The sequence below is a fragment of the Saccopteryx leptura genome, chromosome 7 (assembly GCF_036850995.1).
Source record: "Saccopteryx leptura isolate mSacLep1 chromosome 7, mSacLep1_pri_phased_curated, whole genome shotgun sequence".
Lineage (NCBI taxonomy): Eukaryota > Metazoa > Chordata > Mammalia > Chiroptera > Emballonuridae > Saccopteryx > Saccopteryx leptura.
The window spans coordinates 48,313,030-48,337,371 of NC_089509.1; the positions used below are offsets into that span (position 1 = coordinate 48,313,030).

Below are 24,342 nucleotides of genomic sequence, written 5' to 3' on the forward strand. Positions count from 1 at the left end.
TGGAAAGGTTTAAAAAGTTGGCTAGAATTCTCCTCAAATACAGGGTGTGGCAAAGGCAGGTTGGCAGTTGTGAATATAGGAAACACAGAGTTAATTCTTGTATTTTTACTTATTAATTGTTGTGTTATTTTTCATATGAATAACTGTAAGCCGACTTTTGCCTCACCCTGTATTATGGATCAAATTGAACATATCTTTGGTCCTGCTATGGCCCCAAATGACCATTTCTCAATTTTGCTTTGGGTTCCTGTGATGATCCTCTTTAGTACCAGTTTAATTCAACAACCACATCAAACACTTTCTTGTAAGATGTTAAAAATAACCATTATGCTTTTTAGACTACACTTCCACAAGGCTGAAAAATCCTTATCTAAAAATAACAGTAAAGGCTTTGAAATGATATGTGAAAACCAAGTAGCAAGGGCAGGAGTTTTTAAGAAAAAATATAGATAACATGATATTCTTGTGCCTATTTCATTCAGTGCATGCCCTCTGGGCTGAATATATTTCTAAAGCAATAATCCAGATGTCATCTCGAGGTCTTTAGCACCAGCAGAGATTTGGAAAGGTACTGTGGTTTTAGAACTCTTTCACTGTGGCTGCAATTACCACTATTAATCTGTTACTCTCTGCCTTTACTATGAAAAAAGTCTCTGAGCAGCAACACCTTGATAAAGCAGAAATGTGAGAAACTTCTGGACCTTTGGGGATAGGTATATACACATAAAAGACTTTTGCCAAAAGGAGGGAAAGGGGGTGGAGGGAGGAGGGAAAGGGGGGTGGAGGGAAGATGGAAAGGGGGGTGGAGGGAGGAGGGAAAGGGGGATGGAGGGAGGAGGGAAAGGGGTGTGGAGGGAGGAGGGAAAGGGGGATGGAGGGAGGAGGGAAAGGGGGGTGGAGGGAGGAGGGAAAGGGGGGTGGAGGGAGGAGGGAAAGGGGGATGGAGGGAGGAGGAAAAGGGGGATGGAGGGAGGAGGGAAAGGGGGGTGGAGGGAGGAGGAAAAGGGGGGTGGAGGGAGGAGGGAAAAGGGGGTGGAGGGAGGAGGGAAAGGGGGATGGAGGGAGGAGGGAAAGGGGGGTGGAGGGAGGAGGGAAAGGGGGGTGGAGGGAGGAGGGAAAGGGGGATGGAGGGAGGAGGAAAAGGGGGATGGAGGGAGGAGGGAAAGGGGGATGGAGGGAGGAGGGAAAGGGGGATGGAGGGAGGAGGGAAAGGGGGTGGAAGGAGGAGGGAAAGGGGGATGGAGGGAGGAGGGAAAGGGGGATGGAGGGAGGAGGGAAAGGGGGTGGAGGGAGGTAGAAGAGGGTATAGGGAGGGAAATGGTGATGAAAGGAGACTTGACTTGGGGGTAGTGAACACACAGTACAATATACAGATGATGTGTTATAGAATTGTACACCTGATACTTATATAATCTTATTAACCAATGTCATCCCAATAAATTCAATAAAAAAAAAAGAAATAAACATTTAAAAGTACCATAGACTGAATATGTAGGGCACATGCACTGATTTCTTCTAATGATGGAGACTGATTTATAAGTCACACTTTGTGGGTAGCTCCAAATGAACATGAATGTGGGTTCAGCAGAACCCACAAAATATTGCCTGCTTCCACCTATATTCTGCATTTTCAGTAACACGTTTCAAAAGGAATTTAGTTCCCCTTCTTTCCATTAAAAGAATGACTTTGGAGCTATTGTGTGCCCATGCATCATCACAGGACTTTTTCCTAACCACCAGTAGCCATGGCTCTGTTCAGCAGTTAACATAACTCAAAATCTGAAAAGGGTATAAACTATGCTCACAGCTTAGAAGCCAGCCAGCCAGAGTAAGTTCTGAAGGCTTCAAACAACAGATGTGCTTTTGTTTCCATAAAAGAAGGAGCACACAGCAGAAACCTTTTCCAGCAGTGAAGCAGGTTTACAATAGCTATTATCTTCAAAAGGAGAAGGAAAAGAAAGAAAAAGGGACCAAAACAAATATGTAAACACAGGCTGAAGGCAATAAATATGAAAAGGTAAAGAGCTGGGAGAAGACAAAAGGAGAAGACAAGAAGAGATCTTCTCACCCTCTCTTCTCATCTGTCTTAGTCCCTTTTTCATTGTTCTGCTTTTAGGATGTTGCTTTTCTCCCCAGCGGTTTACAACAGAGTGCTTTGGTCAAGGTGTGCTATGCGCTCATGTACAGGACATTTCATTTGGCACTTCAAGTGGTTACATTTTTTACTCTCTTAAGGTTTTTCCCATCATATTTTTAGCTACTGAATTCTTGACATTTTTTAGAATTAAAACACAATGAAAACCTTTAATGTCATCTGAATAAAAGATTTTGAGGATCACAGTGCTTGCTTTGGCAGCACATACACTAAAATTAGAATGACACGGAGATCAGCATGGCCCCTGTGCAAGGACGACACATGAATTTGTGAAGCATTTGGTTTTAAAAAACCAAAGGGGAAAAAAACAATTTTGAGAATCACAGGAAAGTGCTTCTAGACCACAAGATCTTCCTCTGCAGTTCTAAGCACACATGTTGGGGTACTTTCTGAGAGTGCCTCCTGTTTCACTTCATTATCAGTCTCCAAATCCCACCTCCACCCCACTCAGGGAAGCTGATCCACAGCACAGGGAAAGGGGTCTGCAGTCCCCTCCACTACTCTCTCCTCTCACTTTTCATGACAAAGAACTGTCTTTTTAATGCATAAAAGAAGAGTGGTTGAGATAAACCTACTCCTCTACACTCAGAATAGTAGAAAATAAAATTGAAACAAATTGTCAGAGTGATTTTCAAACAAAGGAGGAAGAAGTATTAAGTGATCAAACCATTCTCAAAATGTTCTTAAAATAGGTGAATTTAGAAACATCTGTATTGGAATTTTATGGCACACAAATGCCTTAATACTGCTCTTCTACAAACTTGTTTACTATAACTTTTTAACATGTAAAATTTAAATGATTGTTTATAAAGCATTAGAGGTTAATCAGCTTTTACTTTCCAAGAATCACTTATTAGAGCAATTTATGGAACATTACCAGGCAGAGGAACATATTTACTACTTTATTTAAAATAAAGGAGAATAATCATTTGCATTTGATTGTGAAATGCCACTTGAATGTTGTTGTTGCAGGATGTAGCTTTGTGTTTTTAGTATGTGGAAGGAAACATGTGTATAGAGTTCAGATAACTGATTCAGGATGTTGGAATAATAATTCCTTATTATTGGAGAAAGTAGCCAAAGATAAGGCATTTACCGTCAAATGAAGGAGAAGATGGAAATTCCTTGTTTCATCATTTGAGAGACTAAGTGGGAAGGCACATTCTGAGACAGAGTGCTAAGAAAACTGCAGTCTGAACTAGAAAAATCTCTAATAATAAATAAAGGACATGCCTTGTGGTTGGTTGCTCTGGACAAAATTAATGATATTTTGATCCCAAAATGCACTAAACACTTAGGACTTCTTTAGAATTGAGAATGAGTTAATTCCAAAGGAAGAAGTAGAGGTGAATTAGAAAACCACTTTATATCCAGTGTGAGGATCAGAGCAGAAGTATGTAAAATTACTCATGCTAGTTTAATAACTATAAAATCAAATACATATATAGATAAGTAAATACTGTTAAAAATTGAAGACAGAAGATACAAACATAGTTATACTTAAATGTAAGGTTTTAATTCTGATGCATAATTATTTAACAAACATTAATTTATTAAACAAGTATGAAGTATAAACTATAAATGTGAAAGAAAAATCTAATGAACCTTGTCTTATAGTCTTTCTGAATCTATATTCAGATTCAGAAAGACTATAAGTGTTCTATAACAGGATATTTTCTTCTCTTTTCTTTTTATTTTTTTTGTGATAGAGACAAAGAGAGACAGAGAGAGGAACAGACAGACAGGAAGGGAGAGAGATGAGAAGCAGCAATTTTTTGCTGCGGCACTTTAGTTCATTGATTTAGTTGTTCAGTGACCTTGAGTTCAAACTAGTAAGCTGTGCTCAAATCAGATGAGCCCATGTTCAAGCTATTGACCTTGGGGTTTCGAATCTGGGTCCTCTGTGTCCCAATCTGACGCTCTATCCACTGCGTCATTGCCTGGCCAGGCCAGGCTATTTCTTTTACTAAGTATTCACTTATTTATGAAGGTTCCTGTCTATTTAGATCCTAAAGTGTTAGGTCAGAGGCTGCTTGCCCCAGCTGGAGGGGGTTGGGAGGTGGTCATCGTTCTTGCTGCCTCTGACAGATGGGAGTATTGGCTGGGCGCTTCCACGGCTGGACTTCTGCTTGAGATGAAATGTGCAAGGAACAACTGGTCACTGAGACTCACATCAGTTAATTGCCCAAACCTGAGTTGCAAGGACACTGCAGAGGGACAGCCAGCTAGTGTGAGGCTGGTAGATGAAACAGAGCAAAAGAGCAATGAGAGAAGAATATAAAGTAGGAGTTAAGCTGACAAAACAAGTACATTATTAGTGCTGTTACTCAAAACGCATATACAGGGGGTCTTTGGGTTATGACAGTTTTGACATATGACATTTTGAATTTATAACTCTCATTCCCATAAAAACCTTTTAAAAATTGAGATGTGAGTGTTTCAGTATACACCATTAGCGTTGTACTTACAGACTAAGTGGGCAAGGTAGTTTGGTTGTGTGTGGCGGAAGAATACTCAGTACACTATACAGAATAGTACATTTATGTCCTTTTCCTTTTCCTGTGGCTTAGCTGTGTTTTTATGTTCTAGATTGTGATTGTACAAGTGTGTTAGGGTAGGTAAGTGATGTAGGCTAGGGTGTATTTTGACTTACACCAAAATTCAAGTTACGGCCCTGGCCGGTTGGCTCAGCGGTAGAGTGTTGACCTGGCGTGCGGGGTACCCGGGTTCGATTCCCGGCCAGGGCACATAGGAGAAGCGCCCATTTGCTTCTCCACCCCCCCCTTCCTCTCTGTCTCTCTCTTCCCCTCCCGCAGCCAAGGCTCCATTGGAGCAAAGATGGCCCGGGCGCTGGGGATGGCTCCTTGGCCTCTGCCCCAGGTGCTAGAGTGGCTCTGGTAGCAACAGAGCGACGCTCCGGAGGGGCAGAGCATCGCCCCCTGGTGGGCAGAGCGTCGCCCCTGGTGGGCGTGCCGGGTGGATCCCGGTCAGGCGCATGCGGGAGTCTGTCTGACTCTCTCTCCCCATTTCCGGCTTCAGAAAAATACAAAAAAACAAAACAAAACAAAATTCAAGTTACGTCACCGTTGTAGGATCAGAACTGTGTCGTAACCCGAGGACCCCTCTAGTATTACTCCTAATCCTTCCAAATAGTCACTGAAGGATCTTAGAAGAGTAATCCACATAATCATGCTAGACTTCTTTAAAAATGTCTGTTTAAAAACCTAAGATCTATATAACAAAGGGTCAGCGAGCAACAAGGTCAGCAAGCTTTTCCTGTAAACAGCCAGATAGTAAAATAACTGCTGTGGTCAACATGAGTCCTGTTGAAACAACTTAACTCTACCATAGTAGTGCAATTGCAGCTATGTGCAACGTGTAAATTTAGTGAGCATTGTTGTGTTCCAATTAAACTTTCTTATCAACACTGAAATTTGAATTTCATACTATTGAGACAAGATGCAAAATATCCTTAAATTTTATTTATTTTCCGTCATTCAAAAATGTAAACTATTCTTAGCTCATGGCCTGTATTTAAAAAAAGCCATAGGACAAAAGTAGGCTGTGAGCTAGAGTTTGCTAACTCTTGTTCTAAGATATGTTTGTCATGACAGCTTTATTATGAATGTCATAACAATAATGAGAATGTTTGTAGTAACAGAATGTGAAAAATACATTATAGACCTTGGCCAATGGCTCAGTGGATGGAGTGTTGGCCAGTATATGGATGCCCCAGTTGAATTCCTGGTCAGTGCACACAGGAAGAGCAACCATCTGCTTCCTCCCACGTCATTCTCCCCTTTCTCTCTCTCTCTTCCACTCCTACAGCCAATGGCTCAATTTGTTCGAGCATGGCTCTGGGCACTCAAGATAGCTCAAAGGATTTGAGTGTATCAGCCTCAGGCACTAAAAATAGCTTCATACTCAAGCATCAGCCTCAGAAAAGATTGCCAAGAAGATCTCAGTTGGGGTGCATGAGGGAGTCTGCCTCACTATCTACCCTCCTCTAACCTAAAAAAAAAAGAGAAAGAAACATTATAATTTACAAAGAGCTTTCAAATACATTATTTTATTTTCACAACAACCCTATGTGATAAGTTATTATGAAGATTGTTCATGTATGGAGCCAGTTCTTTTTTTCTTTGTGTGATAGATGGGACAGATAGGGACAGACAGACAGGAAGGGAGAGAGATGAGAAGCATCAATTCTTCGTTGCAGCTTCTTAGTTGTTCATTGATTGCTTTCTCATATGTGCCTTGACCAGGGGGCTACAGCAGAGCAAATGACTCCTTGTTCAAGGCAGCGACCTTGGGCTCAAGCTGGTAGTCTGCTCAAACAAGAGAAGCCTGCACTCAAGCCAGTAACCTTGGGGTCTTGAACTTGAGTCCTCCATGTCCCAGTCTGATGCTCTGGCGCCAGTTCTTAAGCTTTGTGTCCATGGGACACAAGTTCTTTACAGCAAGAATTTGGAGTATATTCCACTGCCCCTTATTCTGAGTTTATCCATGTTATTTGCTTTGGTCAATTGTATGTTAGTAATTGTGACACAAGCAGAAACTTAAAAAATGGCTTAATGTTTCCACTTAGTGCTTATCCCTCAAGTGTTACCATGAGAACATATTGAGGACAACCTGCTAAAGAATAAAAACACATGGTGGTGATAAATAAAATGAAAAAACTAAATAAATGGAGATATATTACACGTTCATGGAAGAAAGAAAATATTAATAAGATTTTAGTCCTTTCAAACTTGATCTACAGATTAAATAAAATCCCAATTAAAATCCCAAAACGTTATTTTTTGGACATTGACAAACTGATTCTAAAGTTTATATGGAGAAGCAAAAGACCCAGAATAGCCAACACAGTGTTGAAGGAGAAGAATAAAGTTTGAGGACTAACACTACATGACAGCAAGATTTAGTATAAAGCTACCATCCTCAAGAGGGTGTAGTATTGGCAAAAGAATAGACAAATGGATCAATGAAGAAGAAAAGGATAGCCAGAAAATAAACCCAATTACATATAGCCAACTAATCTTTGTCAAAAGAAGAAAGACAATATAATGGAACAATGATAATCTTTTCAACGAATGGTGCTGGAACAACAAAATAACCACAAACACTGAATCTAGACATAGACTTATTTTACTTCATTTACAAAAATTAATAAAAAACAAATCACAAACCTAAATGTAAAATACAAAACTATAAGACTCTGGGAAAATAACATGAGAGAAAACATAAATAACCTTAGGTATGGCGATGACTTTTCAGATACAAGTACTATCTAAAAGCCTGACAAGGTGGTTGTACAGTGGATAGAGCATCAGACTGGGACCCAGGTCCAAAACAATGAGGTCGCCAGCTTGAGCGCAGGCTCATCTTGTTTGAACACAGCTCACCATCCTGAACCCAAGGTTGCTGGCTTGAGCAAGGGGTCACTTGGTCTGCTGTCGCCCCTGGTCAAGGCACATATGAGAAAGCAATCAATGAACAACTAAGAAGCAGCAATGAAGAATAGATGCTTCTCATCTCTCTCCTTTTTTGTCTGTCTGTCCATATCTATCCCTCTCTCTGACTCTCTCTGTCTCTGTAAAAAAAAAGAAAAAGAAAAAGAAAAAAAAGTACTATTATCCAAAATATAGAAAGAACTCTTAGAAAGTCAATAAAACTAAACAAATAACCTTACTGAAAAATGGGCCAATGGCCTTAACAGACACCCCAACTGAAGATATACCGATGGGAAATAAACATATGAAAAAACACTCCACATCATAATTAGGGAAATGCAAATTAACACAACACTGAGATATTATTACATATAGTTGTGTAATTAGAATGGCCAAAATCTGAAATGCTGAAACAGCAAATGCTGGCGAGGATGTGGAGCAACAAGAATGCTCACTTATTGTTGTTGTGAATGCAAAATGGCAGTCACCTTGAAGACAGTTGGCAGCTTCTTACAAATCAAAACGTATTCTTAAGATATGATCTAGCAATTACACTTCTTGGTATTTACCCAAAGCAATATTGGGTAAATATTGAGAGTCAGAGAAAGGGATAGATAGGGACAGACAGACAGGAACGGAGAGAGATGAAAAGCATCAATCATCAGTTTTTCGTTGTGACACCTTAGTTGTTCATTGATTGCTTTCTCATATGTTTTGGGTAAATACCAAGAAGTGTAATTGCTAGATCATATCTTAAGAATATGTTTTGATTTGTAAGAAGCTGCCAACTGTCTTCAAGGTGACTGCCATTTTGCATTCACAACAAAAAAACTAAAACATACATTCACAAACAATTTGCATATGGATATTAATAACAGCTTTATTCACAATTGCCAAAATTTGGAAGCAACCAAGAATGCCTAGTAGATTAATGGATTAACTGGTACATTCAGACAATGAAATATTCTGCAGCACTGAAAAAAATGAGCAATAAAGCCTTAGACAGACATGGACAAACCTTAAATGCATATTACTTTCAAGTCAGTCTAAGATGCTAATGCTGTATGATTCCAATTATATGTCTTTCTAAAAAAGGCAAAACTATGGAGATAGTAAATTTATCAGTGGTTACCCAGAATGAGGGTGTGTGTGGGGTGGGGCATGAATGCAGGATACAGAAGAGTGTTAGGGCATTTATAATACTCTTTATGATATAATAATGGGTATATGTTATTACACAGTTGTCTAAAATTATTGAATATACAATACCGAGAGTGAACCCATAGGTAAACTATGGTCTTTGGGTGATTAGGATGTGTCATGTAGGTTTAGCCTTGGTAAAATAAATTGTTCTGGTAAAGTGATATTCTTAAGGAATGAGGCTAGGCATGAGGCAAGAGGTTAAATGAAAAATCTCTCTACTTTCTTCTTAATTTTTCTGTGAACCTAAAATTGCTCAAAAACATCAAGTCTTAAAACACACATACACAGACAGAGGAGAGCTGAGACCTCCATAGCCCCTCTCCAGGGCATCCTAAATCAGTCAACAGCCAGGCAACCACAGCTCTGTGAGGAAGCCCCAACAACATCAGCAGAATCACCTTGCCAGTGCATGGCTGATTTTAGACACAGGAATAAATTCAGTTAAGATCAGTTGACCTTGCTTACTTTTGAGCTAAATAATGTTTATAATTCTCTGAAACTTAAATTTTGTAGCTGTTTATTAAGTAACTTAACTGTGGCAATACATAATTGATGTAATAGGGTAGTAGTTTTTATTTGTTTTACAAAGGATAAAATTTGGTCAGGTTCTGAGTAGAATTTGTAAAAAATATTCTAAAATTAGTAAGCATTTATCAGAAGAATTCTTTCAGTACCTAAATTTCTGAATTACCCAGAACCATGTGTTTAGTGATTGATTGACACAGCTATAATTAAAACTTAAGTTCCTTAATTGAAATCTGTGTTCAAGGGAACACAGAAATGAACAAGAGACAAGCTGTTTAGAAAAATGTGCAATGAAGCAATTTAGGAAACCAAAGATTATTTGTTTAAAAAATTATGTTTACATTGAACAAATTTACAAATATTTTTAGAGCAAAATGTATAGTCTTATTTACCTATACACACTCTAGTAAAAGAAATAACTAACTTAATTAATTCTCTAAAGAGTAAATGGAAATGTGTTAAAAGACCCAGAAATGAGTCTTAATATTAAATATTGTGAAATATTATTCAAGCCTTTCTGCCTTTCATGTAGATTCTGTTTGGATTACAGAAATTTAAATGTTATAATTAATTCTATTATATCTTTTATACCTCAAAGTGATAGATATATTATAAAATGTTATCTCAAATATTATTTTAGGTGAATGTTTTTTTGCAACGTGCATTGCATAAAAAATAAAACTCTATGCTTGTCTAGCAGTAGCACAATGGATAGAGTGCTGATCTGAAACACTGAGGTCCCAGGTTTGTAACCTTAAGGTCGCTGATTTGAGCATGAGCTCATCTGGCTTGACCGCCGGCTCACCACTTTAGTGCGGGGTCCTGGGCTTGAATGTGCAAGCATAGACATGATCCAATGGTCTCTGGTTTGAGCCCAAAGGTCACTGGCTTGAGGCTCAAGGTTGCTAGCTTGAGCAAGGGGTCACTGGCTACTCTGAAGTCCCCCCATCAAGGCATGTATGAGCAGCAATCAATAAACAACTAAAGTGATGCAACTACGAGTTGATGCTTCTCATCTCTCTCCCTTTCCTTCTTTCTTTCCCTCTTTCTCTGTCTCTCTCACTTAAAAAAAAATCAAAGTCTACAAAGAGCATTGAACAAGGTCTACACATTTATCATTTGAGACTGAACACTGTCTCTACTGAATAATTGATTGATAATAGTTTTTTATGTGTTCTTGGGTATAGACTATTATCTGACACAACTGGTATTATTTTATATAAAATAACATATATATATATATATATATATATATCAAGTGCAAATATGGACTCATTTTAAATACAAAGTTAGAAATAGTTTTATAACTCCATGTGATATCTCATGGTTTTTTTTTCTTTAGTTGAATTTATTGAGGTGACATTGGTTAATAAACTTATGCAGGCTTCAGAGATAAAATTCTATTATATATCATGTATATATTGCAATGTATATTCACTACCTCAAGTCTAGCCTCCTTGTGCCTATATCTCCCCTTTTCCCTCTTGTACCTCCCCTACTTCCCTTTCCCTCTTGTAATCACTATGTTGTTATCTGTGCCTATGAGTTTTATTTATTTATTTTTTTTTGCTTAATCGCTTCACCTTTTTCACCCAACCCCCTCTCCAATTCTCTCTCATAGCTGTCAGTCTGTTTTTCAGAGAAAGTGATTAAGGTATATACTCCATTTTGGGATGACAAGAAAGCTGCATAAGACTTATCTTTCTTTTGAGACAATAACTAGTTTATTTTTAAACATTATTATCAAATAGTAATAAATAGTTTATGAAGATATATGCCTCTTGTCAGACATATAGATGTATCTGTAATCCTCTAGTCCCCATTTTCAGATGAGGAACTGGAGGCTTAGAGAAGTTCAGTGACTTTTAGTTGTATCCTACCCATAAATGGTGGAGACAAAGTTTGAACTGTACTGGTCTCTTTCAAAGCTGTGTCCCTTCTTCTATATGAGGCTACAGTATAAAATGGCCTAGGTATTAGAATGTCAAAGAGGTTTTGATAAGACTTAATAGTCAAGGATCTCTTCGTTTACCGAGAAGCCCTAGTAATTTAAGATACTTTAATATGACATATCGTTACAGTACTATTACAAGACTATAGAAATGTAAAACATCTAGCAATTTAGGAAACTAAGAGGTGAAAGAATACATAGGAATTATCTTTCATTTTTGGACAAAAAAACTAGACTCAGAAAAGATATCTCAAGTTAAAAAGTCACAGAACACATATGCACACACACATACACGCACATGATTTAAATTTAAGTCCCAATGCAATGCATTTTTTATTTTTGAGGAATAATCTTTTTAACTAAAATAAATGTCAGTCAAGTGACTGTACTTCGAAACAGGCCAGTGACTTTTGCGTGGGGTTTACTTTGTGTACTGACGGGCCAGCAGCTGTGGAAGAGCAAAGCTTTGTTTCAGTAAAGCCGGGGCCACTCAGAGCTTTGAGGAGAAGATGATTCATTTTTGACACTAGATAATATAGGAAAATGACTGAGCATGTTGAAATCCAGCTTTTTTCCCCCTGTGTTTATGAGGGTTTTTTTTTTTTTTTTGGCTTTAATCCCTTTACTTTTTTTACCCAGCCCCCCCAACACCCCTCCCCTCTGACAGCTGTCAGTCTCTTTTCTGCATCTATAAGTCTGTTTCTATTTTTTTTGTTAAAGAAATCTTACCCCTTGAAACAGCATGGATGGACCTGGAGATTATTATGCTGTGTAAAATAAGCCAGGCAGAGAAAGACAAGCACCAAATGATTTCAGTCATATGTGGAACCTAATGAACAAAATCTAACTTTTTAAAACTTTTTGTTATCTAGGTCAATATTCTACTTTGAAACTTTTAAGAAGTACAGGAGCAATAGCAAAAAAATTTGAGGAAAAATTAAATTGCTTTACATTTGGTTTTAAAAATTACTAAGATTTGCTAAAGGAAGAGAGAGAGAAAGAGAAATAGAAAACAAGAGCAAGGAAAAGAGAAAGAGATGTTCTTAAAAGATTTATATTGCAAGAATGTCAGGTCACTCCAAAAGTATTTATAAATTTAACATTATTTCAATCAAAATTAATTTTAAGAATATATTTTAAAAATTTCTACTCATATATTTATTTTTACTTTTAATTAAATTTGTTATTTTGAGATAATTGTAGTTTTAAATGCAATTTAAAAATAATACACAGGGATCCTGTGACAGCCTTCATAATTTCCCCCATAGGTAATAACTTGCAAAGCTATAGTACATGATCAAAACCAGGCTACTGACAGTGATACGTCAAGGCACAGAACATTTCCATCACCAGAGGATATTTCACACTGTCCATTTTAGCCACATTTACTTACTCCTACACACATCCTGTCATTAATCCCTAGCAAAGACAACCTGTTCTCCATTTCTATACCTTTGTCATTTCAAGAATGTTATATAAATGGAATCATGTGGTATGCAACTTTTTATTCAACATAATTCTCTGAAACTTTTTCCAAGTGATTGCTTGAAGCAATAAATAAGTCAATCCTTTTCCTTGCTGAGTAGTATTCTATCTTAAATATACATGAACCTCAATCTGTTTTTGCTTCTGTTGATCAACAACTGAGTTGTTTCTAGTTTTTAGCTATAATGAATAAAACTGTTGTGAAATTACTGTATGTACAAGTTTTTGTGTGAACATAAATTTTCATTCCTCTGGGAAAAATGCCCAGGATTGCAATTACTCAGTCGTATGATAGTTTTGTGTTTCTTTTTTTAAAGAAAATAGCAAACTTTTTCAGAGTGGCTATACCATTTTACAGTCAAACCAGGAATGTATGATTGATCTAATTTCTCAGCATTCTTGTCAACATTTCATGGTGTTACTTTTTTTAATTAGACTTTTTGATATGGATATAGTGACAACTCATTGTGGTTTTAATTTGCATTTTTCTAACAGTTTATGATGTTGAAGTGAAAGAATAAAGGTGAGAAATAAAGAATTGCCTTTACATTTGAGTTTTGTAAAATAACACACACATACACACACACACACACACACACACACACAGCAGACAGGCAGAAAGAGACATGAATATTCCCGGACAGGAAAAATTATAACAGAAAATATCAGATCTTCCAAATTCACCCATAAATTTAACACAATTACAATAAAAACACCAATACTTTTATTAATTTGATAAAATAATATAAACTATCTGAAAGTATAATAGAATAAGAGTAGACAAGAATGTTTTAAGAAGTGATGAATAATAAAATTTCATATAATATCTTAATATTTATACTATTTTTATATATTATATATTTAATTTTAAATATATAAAATTATTAAAGTAATGTTCTACTGGCTCAGGAAAAGATGGTGAAAGACAAAAATAAAAGTCTAAAACCATTCACAAGCAATTTTTCTACATTTAGTATTTGAGAAAGATTGATTGCATTTCAATTTAGCAATGGCATACATTTTGCCTTTGTGAGAAAAATTATAGTTATGGCTTATTGTTCCATACAGCAAAATAAAATTGAGACAAACTAGATGGTCAATGTAAAGATGAAGTCATGAAATATCAAAAAAGTGCTACAATATTGAATTACTGAAAATGGTTCAATTTACTAGTATTGTAGCAGGAATCAAGGGGATGCCCAGACAAGTTAATGAAGGAAGTAGGATTTTAATAGCCAGCAGAGCAGTGAGACCCCCCCAAAAAGCAATAAACAATGAGCTTCCTGAATTCAGATTCCTTACATCTTATATACCTTAAATAGAACAATTGTGTTCATGCAAGGGGCTCATGATCCCTTTATCTAAAGGTACACGTCACTCCTATGATTTCAGGAAGGGGGGTAAGTTGTGATGGGGGAAGGGGATTCCAGACCAGTGGTCTCAGCTATGTACAAGTCCTGTTCTTCTTACTTTGTTTTACAACCAGTTTCAGGCAACCTTTCAGAGAACTGTAGTTAATCTATAACTGGCTAACTCAGTTACCCTTCCATTCCCTTACATTCTTTTCTTTTCTTCCTTCTGGGGGGGGGGTGGGAAGGGGGGGCTGCCCCTCCTTCCTCAGTATTTACATTATTTATTAATCATGTGGAAAGATAGGCTTTGATCACAGCCATGATATTCATATTGCTATGCTTTTAAAACACTTTTTTAAACAAATGTAATACTTTTGTGATTATGAAAAAAAGCATAAAAACATAATACAAGTTGTGTTTTTATAAAGATTTTGAAGAGAGGAAATTCTATTTTAAGAGAGATAAACTTAAAATATAACTAAATAAACGGCAATAGTTACAAAGTGTTAAAAGAAATAACTTCATGGAAAATCCTAATCAGTAGCTAGATCTAGAAAGTTAAATTTTTTTTAAGGTTTCTCCTTTTAATATGTAAAAAGATACTTAACTCTTTCTTTTTTTTGGAAAGACACAATTTCTTATCTTCACTTCCTTTATCTAATACCTTATCACTGGTAACACTATGTCAAGTGCTATACATGTGTTTTCTTTCTTAATTGCCACAACTGCGATATGGTGCTAATGGTATTCCCATTTGGCAGTTGTGGATCTAAAACATAAAGAGGTTAAGTATATTTCACACATATAGTAATTGATGAAGCTGATATGTAGTACCAGGTTATTACTTGTTTTCCCATATACCTCCCTGAGGGAGGGTGCACCTCTCTCAGCACCAGCTCTTGCTCAATCCTCTGCAGTCTCACTGGCACCTTGTTATCCCTCAAAGTCCTTAGGATCTTTGTACTTGTTTCTTCTGGTAGACAAACACTCCAGCTATATGCACTCAGACGTGATTATTTGTCAATCTCTCAAAGAGACCTTTCTTATCACACTGAGTGAATGGTGTCCCCCACACACCTTTACGCACTTAATTTCCCCTCATAGCTCTTCTTACCACCTCACCTTGTATTAGTCATTCAAGTATTTATTGCCAGTTTACACCACAAGAAGGTAGGTGCCCGTTTGTAGCTATATTCCTCGCACATGAACAAACTGATGACTGAGGTACTAGCTGCTTATGGAAAATAAATTCAATAAAACTCCAAAAGGACAACATTATGAAATAATCCCTATGGAATAAAATCACTGCCCTGGCTGAGTGGCTCAGTGGACAAAGTGTCTCATCCATGTGCACTGAGGTTGTGGGTTCAATTCCCAATTAGGGCACACATAAGAAGCAATCAATGGGCCCTGGCCGGTTGGCTCAGCGGTAGAGCATCCGCCCTGCGTGCGGGGGATCCGGGTTCGATTCCCGGCCAGGGCACATAGGAGAAGCGCCCATTTGCTTCTCTACCCCCCCCTTCCTCTCTGTCTCTCTCTTCCCCTCCCGCAGCCAAGGCTCCACTGGAGCAAAGATGGCCCAGGCGCTGGGGATGGCTCCTTGGCCTCTGCCCCAGGCGCTAGAGTAGCTCTGGTCGCGGCAGAGCGACACCCCGGAGGGGCAAGCATCGCCCCCTGGTGGGCAGAGCGTCGCCCCTGGAGGGCGTGCCGGGTGGATCCCGGTCGGGCACATGCGGGAGTCTGTCTGTCTCTCCCCGTTTCCAGCTTCAGAAAAATAAAAAAAAAAAAAAAAAAAAAAAAAAGCAATCAATGAGTGCACAACTAAATGGAATAACTAGGTGGATCAATGAGTGCACAACTAAATGGAATAACTAGGTGGAACAAGTTGATGCTTCTCTCTCTTTCTCTCGCTCTCATTTTCTCCCCTCCCACTCTCTCTCTTCCTTTCTTTCTCTCTCTCTCTCTCTCTATCAAGTCAATGGAAAAATAAATTTAAAAAAGAATATAATTCTTTAGCTGACATCTAAAAGAAGCACTAGATATTCTGGACACCAATGTTTGATTTTAAGACCCCATGCCACATTTAACTTTCTCTACTGTATACCTCAGAAGCACTGTGACTTGTTCAATGAAACACATCAGGGTGTACAATTCTAACTAGTGATTTCAGTGCACTGACTTGACCATTATTCAAACACGTGCCTTGCAACAAACACCTTCAGAGCTTGTGAAAATTTTAACTTCAATAATACTCAATAATGGATTTTTTTAATCTATTGAGAATGAACTTGGTCTTGGAAATAGCCAGAAGTCATTTAAAGCCCACTGTGGGAAAAATGGTATGAACACAGCAGACCTTATGAATTTTTCATAAAAAAATGATGTGACTAGAACATAATGAGACTCTCCTTTACAATGATTGCTCATAAAATGGCTCTGGAAGGAATTTCAAAATTGGATTATGAGACTTGTTTTGAATATCATAGTATAATAATAACCATGGAATTGACTCCCCAAATCACTACTTTGGATGTTATAACACTCATGTTGATGTTAAAATTATAATACAGTTAATTAATGTTAAAAAAGTAAAAAACTCACTTTTATAATTAACATATACAGAGTTTAGAATAAATTATTTTCTCTCTAATCTCTATGTCACCTTTTTTTTCAAATGTCTCTGATTGTACGTATGAATAGCTGTTTTGTTGCTTTCTATAAAATCATATTAACTAGTTCAGTGGATAAACTTCATTTTGCCCAGTGGATATGTTTCTTATATGCTGTTCAGCAATGCAATTTTAAAAATCTGAAAGTTACAAAAATTTAAATGCAGAAAAGAAACTTGTTCTGATAAAGGCAAAATTATGAGGAGAGTAAAAAGATCAGTAGTTGCTAGGGGTCAAAGGTGGGCAGACAAACCAGTGTAGCGCAGAGGACAGTTAGGGCATTGGACTACCCTTTATAACACCATAATGTTGATTTGTGGCATTACACAGTACATTGGTGCTGAAGGGGCCCAAAGTTTTAGCACTCCAAAAAATGCAACTATTGGGATCTTGATTTTTAAGCTGATTATTAACAAAAAGAAAAGACTCAGAGAGAAACTTTAACCCTTCCCCTTTCCTAACTAAGAGATTCAGATAGAAAAGCCTACTTGTAAAGCCAGAAGCCACGGCCACTATCAAAGCAGCCCGGCCCATGCAGGTTCTCATTGGATTCGGACAGTCGGTAAAGAAACCATGGAGCCAAAAACTGGTGGGCCATAACCTTTAATCCTACCTTGCACCCGGCGGGCAAGTAAAAATACACACTGGGCTCCAAAACCCAATCACACTCAGTGCTCACAAAGCCACTGACTTATCCAAGTTTCCTAGAATCAAAGGTTTCTAGCTCACCAACCTTATTCTCCTCAGTTCCCCATCTCCTTCCTTATCCCAGATACAAACTCTACACAGACTGGCATCTCACTCAGTACTCCGCCATCTTGGCTGCTTCTCCTGGCCTACTCCACGTGGCCTTTCTCTGCTCTCCTCTGTTCTCTCTTCTAATGATAATCTCAGGAACCAAGAGCCAAACTCCCGCTCTGTTCCCATTTTATAGTATAGAAATCCAAACCCTTAATCCAATATACATAATAGGGAAGTCTCTTAATACAAAGTCACTTCTCTGAGGCATGATAGGATTGTACCACCTTACACCAAAAAGGGTAGGAAAGGCTTAATCCCAAAACCAAGCCCCAGGCTACAAGGATTCTGCCTGCCTTTAGCCCACCCCAACACACATTAATATCACCTGGGCAACGGCCTCTTTAACAAAGGAGCATAATACATTTTATCTGCCCAACACTACTCCAGGAGGGAAGTCTGAGCATCGTCACGTCAGTATTAGACAGAAATATTCCTAGTAAGTCCTGTTAGCAGGACTCCCATGTGTCCCGTGGTTTCAAGATTACCTAGCAGGAATTCATTTGCCATGTGTGTACCACTCTTTTCAGTTAACTGTGAATACCTTCTTTCCCACTTTTGAAACCCTTTTGAAAGCCTGTCTGTATGGCCAGTCGCCAAGGTCAGGGCCGCCATCCCAGCAGCCCGGCCCATGCAGGTTCGCATTGGATTTGGACAGTCGGTAAAGAAACAAAGGAGCCAAAAACTGGTGGGCCATCATCTTTAATCCTAGCTTGCACCTGGCAGGCAAGTAAAATACACACTGGGCTCCAAAACCCACTCAAAGTAAAATATACACTGGGCTCCAAAACCCACTCACATTCAGTGCTCACAAAGCTACTGACTTATCTGAGTTTCCTAGAATCAAAGGTTTCTAGCTCACCAGACTTATTCACCTCTGTTCCCCATCTCCTTCCTTCTCCCTGCACAAACTCTGCACAAACTGGCTTCTCACTCAACACTCCGCCATCTTGGCTGCTTCTCCTGGCCTCCTCCACGTGGCCTTTCTCTGCTTTCTAATGCTAATCTCAGAAACCAAGATCAAGCAAGCTCCCATTCTGCCCCCATTTTATAGTGTAGAAATCAAAACCTTTAATCCAATATACAAAACAGGGAAGTCTCTAATACAAAGTTACTTCTCTGAGGCATGATTGGATTGCACCACCCCACATCAAAAAGGGTGGGAAAGGCTTAATCCCAAAACCAAGCCCCAGGCTACAAGGATTCTGCCTGCCCACAGCCCACAGAGACACACATTAATATCACCTGGGCAACGGCCTCCATGTGAGCAGCACCATCTTTAACAAAGTGAGCATAACACATTTTATCTGCCCAACACTGTCCCCTTTACTTTTTTGTCCATAATAGCATATAAGGCTTATTAAGCTTTACCTATCCAATGTATTACAGGTCTCATTCTTATGACACCTCAAATATGCATTCACATAATAAACTTTGGACATATTTCCTGTTCATGTGATGACTAACCCAGCTAGAAGAAATTAGAAGGTATGAGAAAAATATTTTTTAACCCCTACAGCCTAAACTCACAGAATGTACAACAGCAAGTGTGAACTTTAAAGTAAACTGGATTTCAGGTGATTATGATGCATTGATATAGGTTCTAAAATTCTAACAAATGTACCGCTCTGGCGGGGCATGTTGATAATGGAGAGGCTGTGCAGATATGGTTATGAGAGAAATCTCTGTACTGTCCTTTCAGTTTTGCTATGAACCTAAAACTGTTTTAAAAGCATAAAGTCTTAGGCCTGGCCGGTTGACTCAGTGGTAGAGCGTCGGCCTGGCATGCAGGAGTCCCAGGTTCGATTCCCGGCCAGGGCACACAGAAGTGCCTATTTGCTTCTCCACCCCTCTCGCTCTTCTTTCTCTCTGTCTCTCTCTTCCCCTCCCGCAGCCAAGGCTCCATTGGGGCAAAGTTGGCCCGGGCACTGAGGATGGCTCTATGGCCTCTGCCTCAGGCACTAGAATGGCTCTGGTTGCAACAGAGCTAGCCCCAGATGGGCAGAGCATCGCCCTCTGGTGGGCATGCTAGGTGGATTTCAGTTGGGCGCATGCGGGAGTCTGTCTGACTGCCTCCCTGTTTCCAATTTCAGAAAAATACAAAAAAAAAAAAAAAAAAGCATAAAGTCTTAATTTTTAAAATAATTATCTAGAAGGACACCTGAGAAATGCAGTCACTTCTAAAGAATAGACTGGGAGCCAGGATCGACTAAGTTTGAACTTCAGATTTAGTTTATTATTTTTTTCATACTGTTTAAAATTTACAATTGTGCTTTTACCTTATATACGATTTCTAGGAAATGTCACATACTTAGTAAGGTTTAGTCTAATTTTCTACAAAGTTTACACATGACAAATTTAAATTTTTAAATATTACATTCCTAATGATACCTGAGTGGACTGGCAGTTAAAAACTACTGTCTTAGACTGCAAGTTACTTAAGTATTCTCTAACTCATTAAAAAAAGATTAAGTTTAATATGGTTTTATGTTAAACACATTATATTAAATTCTAATTCTTTTCAAATTTATTATTTATAATATAGGTAAATCTAATTGCTGGTAGCTGTCAATCAGAACAAATCCTTCTCCAAACATTTAAAATAAATATAAATATTCAAAATATAAAGAAAATATAAAAGAGAATGGTCCATAATGTCCCACCTGTCTGCCAATTCAATAGGAATATCTTTCTCTTGTCTGAAATTTGTAATATACTCAGACATGATGCCCGACTCTTCTGGGCCTCAGTTTCTACTGTGCTGATGTGAATGCAGCACTAATCTCTCCAATTCCTTCCAGTTCTAACAATTCCTTTATTCAGCTTGCAGTTCAAAAAAAAATTAAAAAATACCTTGTAATATTTATCTTGACTTTATCCTTTTTAAGAAAATGTAAGTCTGCATGAGACATGGTAAAGTAACAGTTTATTTTGAGTGCATACATGCTAAACATGTAATCTGCAGAATTTTGTTTGTTAATGAATGAGATATTAGAAATCCAAACCTGCATTCTAAAAGGTTGAAATGGTCAAACTGTTTGATAACGAAAAGGTACTTATAAAAGGAATTGTTCTGAAGTGAACTGACTTGCATTCTTTTTTCACATCCACAAACTATCTCTAATTTTTTAGCAATCAAGTTTTCATCATGTTTTAGCATTTTATGATATTGAAAAAGAACATGCTGACTGTGCAAATACCAGTTTCAAACAGATGGAGTAAAAACCCTAATTTTCGCAACCATGTTTCTTTTTTTAAGCGAGAGGAGGGGAGATAGACAGATGCTCTGCATGCATCCAGACCAGGATCCACCTGGCATCCTCAGTTCCCAGAGCCAGAAGCTCGAACCAATCCAGCCACTGGCTGTGAAAGGGGAAGAGAGAGAGCAGAGGGAGGGGAAGAGAAGGGAATGGTAGCTTCTCTTATGTGCCTTGACCAGGGATTGAACCCAGGACATGAGCATGCTGGCCGATACGGAGCAACCCAACAGGGCCACAACTTGTTTTTAAATAGGAATATATGGGCTAGATACTAAATAGAAAATTGTGACTTCAACCTACTCACTATTCCAAATTGCTTGCTATTTTCCATCAACATCCTTAAGTTCAAGAAGAAAACAAACAAAAAACTCCTAATAGAAAAAGTCTACCTGAATTTGCCATTCCAGACTTAACCACACCCTTCTCTCGTGTTAACAATCTTTGTTTAAATGGTTCCCTGCAAGTTTATTTTTAGTACAGTATTCATTTGTGGATATGTTTCAAATAAAAGAAGCTGTTAGCTATGGCCAAGATAAAAATTAAGTCACAAATCCTGTCACTCCAACTTTCCCGTAGGGTGCAGCTATGGAGATAAGGGTCATAAATGTATGGCCTTAAGGCATGTTGTATCAGAAAGCCTAGGAATGAGGTACTTTCCCAGGCATATTTGTGAAGATGGTTTTGCATCTCTACAGCAACTGTTTACTGAACTGCTAGTCTTTATATAGCCCCAGGGGAAAAAACTGGTGAGCAGCTTTCTTTTTCAATCAAGTACAAGAGATTAAAGACTGAAGTAACAAATTCTCTACAAGCCTTTCTTCTGTACTCCCCAGTACTTAAAGAGCTTGTGATGTTTTATTTAAATAAATAAATAAATAAATAAATAAATAAATAAATAAAAGAAATGGAACCATGGTGTGGAGAAATTGAATTATCTGAGACTTAATAAATGTGAGCAGTGATGAGCTTATAAGCTTTTAACACCAGCTCTCAAAAAATAAAAAAAAGGTCTATATGTATATATACAAAGTTGCCTATATTTTTCCTGATAGAAAAATTGTATAGTACACAATTTAAAAATAATAAAATAGCCCGACCAGGTGGTGGCGCAGTGGATAGAGCGTCGGACTGGGATGCGGAAGGACCCAGGTTCGAGACCCCGAGCTCACCAGCTTGAGTGCGGGCTCATCTGGCTTGAGCAAAGAGCTCACCAGCTTGGACCCAAGGTTGCTGGCTTCAGCAGGGAGTTACTCGGTCTGCTGAAGGCCCACGGTCAAGGCACATGCGAGAAAGCAATCAATGAACAACTAAGAAGTCGCAACGCTCAACGAGAAACTGATGATTGATGCTTCTCATCGCTCTCCGTTCCTGTCTGTCTGTCCCTGTCTATCTCTGCCTCTGTAAAAAAAAAAAAAAAAAAAAAAAAATAATAATAATAATAATAATAATAATAATAATAAAATAGATAATACTCTATTGTAAATTCCATCTAGCGAGTAGATTCTTACAGAATGCATTTTGCTAAATTCTAGTATCCAGAGCCAAAATATGGTTGCAGATGATGAATGTGTAGTAGTTTGCATTTGAATGTTAGTTGACATTTTCATTTAAGTTGATGAGAAAGACAAAAGTGAAGCAACTACAAAATTTGTAGAAACTTCACTTGTTTATCTTTGATATGAATTTGTCAAAAATGAATACTAGCTTCTGAATGCTGGAAGAGCTTTTCCTCAATCTTTTTCTGTATACTAATCACAACATAATGGCTACACACACCACACATTTTACCCAAACTCTACATCATTAGCATTTTTCCTCTTACATTGTTGTTGGGCAGATAAAATATATTATGCTCACTTTGTTCAAGATGGCGCTGTCCACGTGGAGGCCATTGCCCAGGTGATATTAATGTGTGTTGGGGGCGGGCTGTGGGCAGGCAGGATCCTTGTACCTTGGGGCTTAGTTTTAGGACTAAGCCTTTCCCACCCTTTTTGATGTGGGGTGGTACAATTCCATCATGCCTCAGATAAGTGACTTTGTATTAGAGACTTCCCTATTTTGTATATTGGATTAAAGGTTTTGATTTCTACACTATAAAGTGGGGGCAGAACTGGAGCTTGCTCTCTTAGTTCCTGAAATGAGCATTAGAGGAGACAGTAGAGAGCAGAGAAAGGCCACGTGGAGGAGGCCAGGAGAAGCAGCCAAGATGGCGGAGTGTTGAGTGAAAAGCCAGTTTGTGCACAGTTTGTGCAGGAAGAAGGAAGGAGATGGGGAACAGAGGCGAATAAGTCTGGTGAGCTAGAAACCTTTGATTTTAGGAAACTAGGATAAGTCCCTAGCTTTGTGAGCACTGAATGTGAGTGGGTTTTGGAGCCCATTGTGTGTTTTTACTTGCCCTCCGGGTACAAGCTAGGATTAAAGATGATGGCCCACCAGCTTTTGGCTCTTGTTTCTTTGCCGACTGTCTGAATCCAATGCGAACCTGCATGGGCCAGGTGGCTGTGATAGTAGCCGTGGCTACTGGCTTTACATTTGTCAAATTTAACCAATCAACAAAACAACAAATCAAACCAAGATTTGTAGTATTTGCTGATTTATGAGGTATAAATCTGACACTGTGACCTATTTCAAACTATCAGTGTGATGTCAGGAAATGTGAAATTAGGAAAAAATGCAAAGCAGCACCCCATTATATAGTATTTCCATTATTCAGACAATAGATATAAATAACCTCAAGGGCATAGATAATAGTAAAATAGAGTAAAATAATTAGAAAATTTATTTTTAATAATGTCTGGCATTTAAAAAAAATCATTTTAATGGTTTTTGACAAGTGGCTTACAAAACTCCTAAACATTTAAAAATTAGCTCTTGTGAGTTGGTCAAACTGGTGCCAGCACATCACTACCTGGGGGACAGACATCAGAAATGCCCCCGCCCCTATGTTAGCCAGTGGCCACCACCATGGCCATGCAGGTCCCTGTTTTGGATAAGTAATTATTGATTGGAGCCCAAATTGATTATATATTTAACGAGCCTTTATTAGCCGGCCTGCGACTCTAGCTGAGAAACAGCTAACAGCCCCGAGCCTAGGGAGGGAGCAGTATTTAAGGGGATAAATCACAAAGTCATAGCTATTACAATATGTATGCACCAACATTCTCCACATTTAGGTAGAAAGCATTCTGTGTTCTAAAGCTGATTACAGTTCTTCCTGTAAGTGCTGCAAGGCTAAAAGCATAAAACTACATCCTGCTTCTGTAGGCAAGATTTAAGTCAAGGTATCTAACTAGTTGGGCTTGTAAAAATTTTCTACTCTAAGCTACTGCCACAGCAAGCTCTGTTCAATGTTTAACTTCCTGTACAGACTATAGGGGATTTTCTACTTTAAGCAGCTACTAAAAGCAAGTTTAAAGTTCCTCTATGCCTGACCTGTGGTGGTGCAGTGGATAAAGCATCGACCTGGAATGCTGAGGTTGCTGGTTCAAAAC

The 24,342-nt window shown here is 38.3% G+C and overlaps 1 protein-coding gene and 2 non-coding genes across 3 annotated transcripts in view; 2 read left to right on the forward strand and 1 right to left on the reverse strand.

Moving 5' to 3' along the window:
- Positions 1-24,342, reverse strand: part of KCNH7 (potassium voltage-gated channel subfamily H member 7) — a 587,186-nt gene that overhangs the window by 429,111 nt on the left and 133,733 nt on the right. The gene's annotated exons all lie outside the window — the stretch shown is intronic.
- On the forward strand, positions 2,341-2,444 carry LOC136379226 (U6 spliceosomal RNA). The gene has a single exon (XR_010746717.1). It is a non-coding gene; the product is annotated as a U6 spliceosomal RNA (small nuclear RNA).
- On the forward strand, positions 15,532-15,607 carry TRNAA-UGC (transfer RNA alanine (anticodon UGC)). The gene has a single exon. It is a non-coding gene; the product is annotated as a tRNA-Ala (tRNA).